The sequence below is a fragment of the Populus euphratica genome, unplaced genomic scaffold, assembly GCF_000495115.2.
Source record: "Populus euphratica unplaced genomic scaffold, PopEup_1.0 scaffold73.1, whole genome shotgun sequence".
In the NCBI taxonomy this organism is placed as follows: Eukaryota; Viridiplantae; Streptophyta; class Magnoliopsida; order Malpighiales; family Salicaceae; genus Populus; species Populus euphratica.
The window spans coordinates 1,156,569-1,166,060 of NW_011499895.1; positions in this window are offsets into that span (position 1 = coordinate 1,156,569).

Below are 9,492 nucleotides of genomic sequence, written 5' to 3' on the forward strand. Positions count from 1 at the left end.
TATATATTCGACCAAAATTTCAACAGAATTTCTTTAATATATAGTCTTTATCAAGTTATAAACTACACTATCATAATACTATTCGGTCAGCAATATATCTTAATATGTCATTTTAATCCTCGGTGTTTTTATACCATTTTGTGGCTGAATATTTAACATTTCTGACCTAATTTCAGGAGCAAATGTTGTATAATTTATTTTTATTCATTCAATAACCACAAATATTTTTTCACTTTAATCTGCATAACAAAATCTCAATACATCAACATTTTCATCATGTTTCTTAATTATCCAAGTTATAATAGTTATAATAGGCCAGGCTTTGCATCATATATATATATATATTATACATGACACTAAAAGGTGCAGAGAAATTATTTTTTTACACCTAAATATATTGTGTATTATAATAGTAATTCACATTACATTCCTCTCCTTTTTGTTTACTTTTTTTTCTTTGTTGTGCACTTTTTCTTCCCAACTTTTCCTTTTTTCTTTTAAAAAAAATTACTTTTTTCCAGCTTTCCTCTTTCCTCTTTTTTCTTTTTTTGTTTCATTTATTTATTTATTTATTAAAATTATCATTGTTGATTTTACTTTTTAAACATTGAACTGGTTAAAAATTTTATTTTATATTTTTTCTTTAAAATACTATGAATTGCTATAATATTTTTCTATTTTATTTTTTTATTTTTCAAAATAGGTGTGGGGAAATCACTATTTCCCCACACCCAAATGCATTGTAGGTTACAACAGTAATCCATAGTGCATTCCTTCTTTTTTTTTTTTCATTTTTTCATTTTTTTGCACTTTTTTTTTTTTTTCAAAATTACTTTTTTTTCCCAACTTTCCTCTTTTTCCTCTTTTTATTTATTTTTTTTAAATTATCTTTGTTGATTTTACTTTGTAATTTTTTTCATTTAAAATATTATAAATTATTACAGTATTTTTTCACATAGTTTTTCTACTTTATTTTTTTATTTTTCAAAATTATATTTGTTAATTTTATTTACAATCACTGTTTCTCCACACTCAAATGCACAATGTCTTATAATAGTAATCCACAGTGCAAACCTCTTTTTTTCACTTTTTATTTTTTTTTCACTTTTTTCTCTTTTTTTTTCCAAAATTAATTTTTTTTCCAACTTTCCTCTTTTTCCTTTTTTTTGGTTTATTTTTTTTTCAAAATTATTTTTGTTGATTTTACTTCTTAAATATTGAGCTGATTAAAAAAACAATTTTGTAATTTTTTCTTTAAAAAACTGTGGATTGCTACGGTGTTTTCCACATGATTTTTTTTTCTTTTTTTCTTTTTTAAAATTATATTTTTCAATTTTTTTATATTTAATTGATTGAGAATTTAGTTTTGTAATTTTTTTCCTTTAAAACATTATTGATTGCTACAGATGTTTCTACGTATTTTTTTATTTTTTATTTTCTTTGAAATTATCTTTTTTATTTTATTTTTTAATATTGAATTGGTTAAACATTACAGTTATAATATATGAGAAAAATACTATAATTTTTCTCGCAAATTACTATGGATTGCTATAGTGTTTTTTCCCACATAATTTTTTTTGTTTTGTTATGTTTTTTTCTAAAATTATCTTTGTCAATTTTATTTTTTAAATATTAAGTTGGTTAAGAATTGCAATTACAAGTAAATACAAGTTTTTCCTCACAAAATACTATGGATTAATGCAGTTTTTCCTCAAATGGTTTTTTTCAGTTTCTTTTATATTTTTTTTGTAATATTTTTTAAAATTATTTTTATTGATTTTATTTTTTAAAATATTAAGTTGATTAGAATTTAACTTTGTAATAAAGCTTAATAACGTGGGAAAAACACTATAACTTTTCTCACAAAATATTGTTGAGAATTATAATTATAAGACATTCAAATAAAATTAAATCATGTGGGAAGTACTGTAGCTTTCATCACAAAATATTATGAATTGTTACAGTGTTTTCAACATGATTTTTTCCTTTTTTTTTGTTATTTTTTTCTAAAATTATCTCTATCAATTTATTGATTTAATATTAAGCTGATTAAGAATTTAGCTTTGTAATTTTATTTTTTAAAAACACTGTGAATTGTTGCAGTGTTTTTCGATATGATATTTTTATGATTTTTTCAAAAATTATCTTTGTCGATTTTTTTTTAATATTAAGTTGGTTAAGAATTATAATTACAATAAAGTTAAATCATATAGGGAAAACGTTGTAGTTTTTCTCACAAAACACTATAGATTACTACAGTATTTCTCTAAATGGTTTTTTATCTTATTTTATTGGGGAAAACATTGTAATTTTCCTCACAAAACACTGTCAATTGCTATAATATTTTTTCTCATGGGTTTTTTTCTTTCCAAAATTATCTTTGTTGGTTTTTTTTAATATTAGTTCATAGAGAATTTAACTTTATATTTTTTTTTTGCTTTCTATTAACAGAAAAGCTAAATTATATAGCAAAAGCATTGTATCTTTCCTCCAAAAACACTATAGATTGCTACAAATCATTTTATTCAATCTTTAAGTTTTTTTTATCACCAACATAATTTTTTTCTCTCTCATGAAATATTGGCTCCATCATACCTTTAGTTTCTATTACTTATCTAGTGCTGGTTTATAATTATAATACTATCAAGTATATTTGTTTTATAAGCCCGTTGCAGTGCATGAACATGCCATCTCGTGTGTGTGTGTCATGCATGTTATGGAAAAAAGATTGTCTTTACTCACATTTATATAGCAGACAAATTAAAAGGTTTAATTATTATTAGATCCTACAGTAAAGAATAATGGTTGTTCTGTTTACTAGTTCAATCTTGATCCGTCTTCTGCATGCATGCTTCTATGTAGATACAATGCGTTGAGATTTTAACTAAAAATGGGTCAACAATGTAACATTCCTTTCATTTTCATATCAACTCCCTTAATCTAATACCGGTTCATCAGATTCTTTTTTCATCATCCTTGCAAATCACTTGCTATGTTATATGGGATTAGTGATGATATGGTATTTATCATTATTCTATAAAAATGTAACATGCCCTCTACTATGTAAAGTTCTTGTGGTTTTTAGTTAAATGATGTAGAACCTTATAATAATATTCACATTTAGTATTCAAATTATATCACATAAAATAAAATGGTTGTATAGGATTTATCGAGATTAGGATAATATGTCATGTATTCAAAAGATACTAGTAAACAATATTGAGTGGAAGAGATATATCGATTTTGGACAATGACACTTGAGAAGTTTGTGGTGCTATGAAATTAAATGATGCTTGAAATGGTTAGAGAGGATGTTTAAAGAACAAATTAGAGTTTTTATAATCAAGATTCATGATTTGAGAGCTATTTTCTAATATGCCATTAGGTTTGACACTAATTTTTACTGATGAATTTTGTAATCTTTTTAATTTAAAGCTTTGTTCAATTCTTTCTACTGAAATCACCACATCTATGAAACAGGTTGAGGAATTACCAATTAAATATTCAAAATATAGAGATTTAAAAGTGTTAATAAAAATGGATATGGGTTCCCTTTCTCAAATAAATGAGGGAGAATTTGCACCGTAATTTCATAGGTTTGACACTAATTTTTACTAATGAATTTTGTAATCTTTCTAATTTAAAGCTCTGCTTAATTCTTTCTACTGAAATCACCACATCTATGAAATAATAGAGGAATTATCAATTAAATATTCAAAGTATAGAGATTTGAAAGTGTTAATAAAAATGGATATGGTTCCCTTTCTCAAATAAGGGAGGGAGAATTTGCACCATAATTTTATGCCATCTTAAAGCATATTCTTTAACTGACTCATCATTTTCTTTCTCCATTCTTTAAAGGTCAAACTTGTTAGGGGAAATTTCCTTATTAAAATTATACCAGCACATGAATGTTTTAGTTATAATTCTCTATTTTGTTTTATCTTATTTCTATCTAAACTTATATGCCAACCTAAGATATTACCACTTAGACTTTCTTAGAAGAAATGGATCAAAAGCTTGTCATTTCTTATCACTTTTTTCATTTTACTACAATAAATCTTTAAATATATCTTAAGGTATTTAACTTTTGCATGCTTAACAAACTTAAGCATTATGAATTCTCACACTATGACTATCTTTGATACTAGGTATTTTTCAAATGCCTTTATAAAATCATATAAATTCATACCATCACTTACCTTTAAATAATATTTAATTTCAAAGAGCTTATCAATCTTCGAGTCTTCTTTATATTTCTTCTTCAAGATTTTTTTATAGTAGGCTTTAGAATAAAGACAAACCTTGTTTATTGGTGGAGCGATTACACTATAAAAAGAATAAAGAGCCTTTAAAAACTGAGTTAAAAACTGAGAATTAGGGGCTACTCTTTGAAATCTTATAGCTTCTAATTGAGTAAATCTTGTTAATATGAATAAAAATCATATGGTATGTCTAAAGTTTCAGGACATATAAAGATTTGTTATGGTATATATTTTTAAAGCATTTTCTTTATTGTAAAATCTTTCACCATATGATCTATTATGAAGGATTTGTTCAAGCAAGCCAGTAAGCATAACTATATATCACTTCTAATTAATGTCGTATCCTTTTATTGGTAGACCCAAGAAGTACTTATATATATATATATATAAATTTTTCATGACTTTAAAAAGATTGAGCTTTTAAAATCTTATTTGTGTTTGTTTCCCTTTTCATTACAGAAAATACTACAAGACATAAATGATTTACTATGCTACTAGACACATGTTCCAATTCATTGGAGCAATGTTTTTATGGCTTTACCTTTATGGAAAAAAATAGTTACGCTTGTAACTGAGAACACAATTATCTTTTCTAAATGGTACATTAGTTATTGCAAAGTTGATTATAAGCAATTTGGTCTGGACACCTTGTTTTTTAGTATAGTTAAATAATTATTTACCATTGAGAGCAAAAAAATGTAAAGATTTAATACGGGGACTTTTCAGTATTTTCAAGAATTTTACACAATTAAGTTATGGTCATACCTCTTAGGAGAAAAATAAAATAAACATGAAGGGGGGCTTCTAAGTCTTTTTCTTTTAAAAAATGAAATTTCAAAACTATCCTTAGAATCCAAGAAAAGTAAGGTTAGTTTCAAGGGTATCTTAGTCCTTTTTTCTGCTTTGTTGTTATTTTTTAATCCAGATAGGGATTTTTTAGTAATTTTATGTTATTAAATATTATTAAAAAATATTTGCCGCGTGCATCAGTGCATGATGGTTTTTGTGCAATTCAACTAGTGCATAACGTCCCTTCTGATTATCGAAAACCTACTTCCATGACGGTGTTAGGAGTAGTGGGTTGTCCTCTTTCCCGCAATGTGGCTCCTATTAACAGAGGAGGTTTGGTTAGGTTGTGGTGAATTTTTTTTTCTTTCTCCTCCTCTCTCTCTCTCTCTCTCTCTCTCATTCCATAGAAATCTGTGCCTAACCTAAAAAAAAAAATTTGTGTGATTTAATCGATTTTGGCCTTTCTTTTTTCTATCACTATTTATTTGGCTTTTGATGCCTTTTAAATTATTATTTTTTAATTTTTTCCCTGACATTTTATTCAATTTGATTCTTAATTCGATTTGATCATTTTACTTTTAATTGCTTTATTTCTATATTTTATACTTTTCTTTATTATTATTATTTTATTATGTCCCTTCCAATTTGATTGCATTTTTTTCTTAATCCATTTTTAGTCCTTATTCTTTTGATTGCTATATTCTTATCCTTTTCTTGATTTATTTTTCTCAATTTTTCCCCTAAATATTTAATTTCATTTTATTTTATATGCAACTTTAATCCTCATTCTTTTGATTATTTTTTAATCATTTTCAAAGTTTATTTTTGTTTTTCAATTTAGCCCCTGATTATATACTTTCATTTTGTTTATATATCATATTTGGTATTTATTATTTAGGGCTTTAATTGTTTTATGATTAGATGTTTTACTTTGTTATTTTTTTCATGGTTGCTTTCCAACAAGGCAATCTTTTATTGATATTTGATTTTTTTTTTTCGAATTCATAATTTGATATTTTATTATCAAATCCTTAGCTTTATTGTTTGTTCTATTTTCTTTTCTGTTGCATTATCTCAATCTCATATCTCAGGTAATAAGTTAATCAAGTTCACTATGGTTGACTTGAATTTTTTTTAATTTTTTAACAATTTGTTTTTCATCATTCGATGTTAAATTATTGGCTCTAAAGTTATCTAATGTTTTCACTTTTTTTTTGTTGGGTTAACCTAAGTGCTGGTTATTCAAGTTAATTCGGGTTAACTTGTATTTTTTTCTTCAATTTTTTATATTTAACTTTGGTCATTTTTGTCAGGTGTTTCTTTTAGAAGTCTAATTTTCTTTTTTAATCCGGTCTTATGTCACGAGTTGTAGGTTGGTCGAGTTAACCTAGGTGGACTTGGTTTTTTCCCTCAACTTTTTAAAGATTTTTTTTTAATTCATCATTTTGCATTAAGTTATTTGAACTTGAGCTTTGTAATTTTCTAGCATCTCTTATTGTTTTGTTATTTCGAAAGCGAGTTGGTCAAGTTAACCTGAGTCAATTTGCATTTTCTTTCTCAATATTTTTCCTTTATTTAACTTTAGTCTTTTCTGTTAGGTCTTTTTTTTTGTAATTCTATTTTTTTTATCATGATTTAATCTTGCGGATAATGGGTTAGTCGAGTTGACTTGGGTTGACTCAGTTTTTTTTTCCTTAATTTTTTATGAGTTTTTTTTTTCAATTTTATCATTTTATGTTAAATAATTTTCCCTTGAGCTTTGTTATTTTTTTCACTTTTCTTTTTGTTTGGTTATTCCGGGAGCGGATTGGTAAAATTAATCGGGGTTAGCTTGGTTTTTTTGACCTTTTTTTTTATTGAACTTTGATTTTTTTTTGTTAGGTCCTTTTGAAATTCTTTGTTTTTTCAATCAGGGTCTTATATTATGGGTTGTGAGTTCGTTAAGTTAGCCCGAGTTGACATGAGTTTTCTTCTTTGGTGTTATTGATTAGTACTTAAAAGTGCATTTTTATCATGGTTTTATATCATCATTTTGCACTTGAAGTATCAATAACTCCTTAACTAAAATATGTTTTATAATAATGTATCTAATAATACAAGATACCTGTAATTTGTGGTAAATGTCTATTTTTAATGCAGGCCTATCACATAAATGAAAGGATTGATTGATGACTTGAAGAACTTAAATTGCATGGATAAAGAGATGGTCAAACTTAGAGAAGAGATGTCGGTGCAATCCAAACCGGAACACTGTTCGGTAATTGGGTCATATCTGGAGCTACAGATCTCAGATTTAGGTCCAATTTATATGGATGGAAAGGTAAGACATAGGCCTACAACTTTCATATGGAGCCCAAGATCTAAAAAGGCCATTATCAAGTCCAAATTGTAGCAACAACAAAGAAGCCCGAATCTGTCTTCCAGCCCGAGCACTATTCGGTATTTTGGCCATATCTGGAGTTCTAGAAGTCCAAATGAGCTGAAATTTTTACACAAGAAAGCTGAGACAATTGCCTACAACTTTCATGTTTACAACTGGCTCCAATTTTGACGTTATCAATGACGTTTTGGGCAGACAAGAGAAGATAAGGATTGTCACCAAGTCAAAAGTTGGTCACCCACTTATCAATTAGTCATCAAATCAATAGTTCCCATTTTTGGCCTATAAAAGGAGGCATTTGCCATGCATTTAGGCATCTTGATTTCCAGATCAAGATCATGCTCTTCCTTTCTCTCTTTGTATTTTTTATGCTTTGTTTTCATTAATATTAAGTTTATGCCTTTCATTTCCTTTCCTTTACTTAGTTAACTTTTATGTTCTTATTTTGTTTATCTATTTTGCTTTCTTTCATTATGTCTAGCTAAGTTAATTATGTCAAGGTGAAAAGGTTACACTAATGGTGTAAGAATAAGTATAATGTAAACTTAATATGGACTTTAATGTTTGATACTAACATGTTTTATATTTGCTATCTTGTTCACTCTTTAATACTTTGCTTGTTAAATGACTAATCTTGATTTATGTTACATAACACTTGGTACAACAAATGTTTGGCACTTTCATAGCCCATAATGTATGGTATAACCGACACCTGAGCTATGAAAGGAACTTGATTTGTTGTTAACATAAGTTATAATCATGAATGCTTGACGAGATTTACATCAACCTTTTAGTCGTGTCAGTTATATTTTTTGAATTTTTTTTTTCATTTGGCATTAGGTCTTGAACTTTACAATTTCTTTTTGCTTTCCTCTCAACATGTTATTTTTGTCTCATATCTCGAGTTGTGTTTTAGTAGATTTAACCTGATTTGTCTTAAATTGTCATCATTTGAATATCTTTTTTAATGTTAGAAAAAATTTGGTATGGTTCGTGGCGTAGCATGGGTCATCTATCTATTATAAAAACTAAAAAATAGCCTATATAAAAACAAACATTAATATATAAGTAAAACATCGATTGGATATGATAATCTTTGAAGAAACTGTAAAAGAAGGTTCTAGTCATTACATATTGATAGATTTACTAACTAAGCTTGTCTCTAAAAAGTTCCTCGATGCTCAGTTAACATGCCTCAATAGGCTGAATCAAAGCCTACAAGTGTAAGAGTATTGACCAGAGTGAAACCCTATCAATTTACTAATCGCGACCAAGTAAACTATCCAAGATAGTTTAGTAATTTCATTAGTACTACATGAGTAAATGACTTATTAGGACACTGTTTGTTTCCTAGCCCAACCTAAAACAATATATACGTGAAAGAAAAGTGTTATGGGTATATAAGCATAAACTCATATGAAATCCAGAAAAAAATGATAAAAAGGTAAGACACATATCATACAGGTACATAAAAACAATTTCATAAAATCAAATAATAAGCATATATTGATTAGTTTTAGACAAATACCCATAACAAAGACATTCAGAGTATGTATCCAAGCACAACATTATATGTTATTATAAAACCAAATAAATAAAGCTTAGCCCTAAAAAGAATCCCTAGTGGATTCATTATTTTATCGTGGGGAACATCTCAATGAACTATATATAAAAAGGTAAAAATAGAAAAAGGATTCGCCACTTAGTTTTATGGCAACTAGAAACCCTAATTGGTTTTAAAAAGCAAGGTAATGAGCTAGTTATATTAAAACGAAGATTAAAATCACCACAACCTAAAGTAAATTGCTTTGTGTTTTTTTTTTAATAATAAAAAGTATCTATTGTGCATGAATTCTTAGATTTTGCCTAAACTACTATATGTACACACACCTACCCACCCACACACACATCTTGGTTATTGAAGGTTTGAGATTACTAAGACTTAGGGTAGTGATTTGGAACCTAAAACTAGTAAAAAAGTGATATGATATGTGTAAAGATTAAACAAATAAACTTAGATTTTAACATAATTATACCTACCAGCTAATTTTATGTTAA